This window comes from Nicotiana tomentosiformis, chromosome 5, assembly GCF_000390325.3.
Source record: "Nicotiana tomentosiformis chromosome 5, ASM39032v3, whole genome shotgun sequence".
In the NCBI taxonomy this organism is placed as follows: domain Eukaryota; kingdom Viridiplantae; phylum Streptophyta; class Magnoliopsida; order Solanales; family Solanaceae; genus Nicotiana; species Nicotiana tomentosiformis.
The window spans coordinates 130,598,992-130,600,870 of NC_090816.1; positions in this window are offsets into that span (position 1 = coordinate 130,598,992).

Here is a 1,879-nt window from a genome sequence, read left to right on the forward strand (position 1 = left end):
TCGGTCTTCTTTATATGTGCATATTAGAGAGAGGCAGTATGGTGATCCTCATTTACTTGTCCTTAAGGACACGGTGCGGTAACGGTGATGCCAAACAGTTTGTTGTGGGGGAAGATGGAGTTCTGCGAATGTAGGGTCGTATTTGTGTGCCTAATATGGATGGGCTTCGTGAATTAATTCTTGAAGAGACACACAGTTCCAGGTATCTATTCATCCAGGTACCGCCAAAATGTATCAAGATTTGTGGCAACATTATTGGTGGAGGTGAATGAAAAAGGATATAGTTGCATATGTAGCTCGGTGTCTGAATTGTCAGCAAGTTAAGTACGAGCATCAAAGACTTGGTGGTTTGCTTCAGAAGTTAGAAATTCCTGAGTGAAAGTGGGAGCGTATCACTATGGATTTTGTTGTTGAGCTCCCACGGACTCGGAGAAAATTTGACGCATCTTGGGTCATTGTGGACAGGTTGACCAAGTCAGCACATTTCATTCCAGTGGCAGTTACCTATTCTTCAGAGAGGTTAGCTAAAATTTACATTCGTGAGATTGTCCGCCTTCACGGTGTGCCTGTGTCTATTATTTCAAATCGAGGTACGCAGTTTACCTCACATTTCTTGAGGAATGTACAACGTGAGTTAGGCATGCAGGTGGAGTTGAGTACAACATTTCATCCACAGACAGACGGACAGTCAGAGCGCACTATTCAAATATTGAAAGATATGCTTCGCGTTTGTGTTATAGACTTTGGAGGTTCTTGGGATCATTTCTTCCACTTGTGGAGTTTGCTTATAATAATAGCAACCAGTCGAGCATTCAGATGGCTCCATATGAGGCATTATATGGAAGGAGATGTCATTTGACAGTTAGCTGGTTTGAACCGGGAGAGGCTCGGTTATTGGGTACCGATTTAGTACAGGATGCCTTGGATAAGGTCAAGATTATTCAGGATCGACTTCGCACAGCTCAGTCTAGGCAAAAGAGTTATGCCGACCGTAAAGTTCGTAATATTGCATTCATGGTTGGAGAGAATATTACTCCGGGTGTCACTTATAAAAGGTGTAATGAGGTTCGGATGGAAGGGCAAGTTGAGCCCTAGGTATATCGGACACTTTGAAATTCTTGAAATGGTGGGTGAAGTAGTCTACAGGCTTGCATTACAACCTAGTTTATCAGCGGTTCATCCGGTGTTCCATGTGTCTATGCTACGAAAATATCATGGTGATTCGTCCCATGTATTAGATTTTAGCTCAGTCCAATTGGACAAAGATTTGACTTACGAGTAGGAGCCGGTGGCTATTCTAACCCGGCAGGTCCGGCAGTTGAGATCTAAGAGTTATACTTCAGTTCAAGTGCAATTGAGAGGTCAGTCGGTTGAGGCATCTACCTGGGAGTCCGAGTCGGACATGCTGAGTAAATATCCACACTTTTTCTCCAGCTCAGGTACTTTTTCTAACTCCGTTTGAGGACAAACGTTTGTTTTAGAGGTGGAGAATATGATGACCCAAAATGTCATCTTTAAATTTAATAAGTAATTCTGTGTTCTAAGACCTCAAAAATCACTATTTATTATTTCTCGACTTGCGTGCGCGGTCCATAAAATTTTTCGGAAAGTTTTTATGTGAAAAATGGATTAAAATGTGAAATAGAGCCCTAAAACTCAACTCAGTTGACTTTGGTCAACATTTTTAGCAAACGGAATCGGATTAGTGTTTTGACAGTTCTGGTAGCTCCGTATCGTGATTCAGCACTTGGGAAAATGCCCAAAATTTAATTTGGAGGTTCCTAGCTCAAGTTATGACCATTTAACGAAAACTAGTAATTTAAAGGCTAAAGATTTCCAAGTTTGACCACAGGGTTGACTTTTTGATATCTAAGTCGGA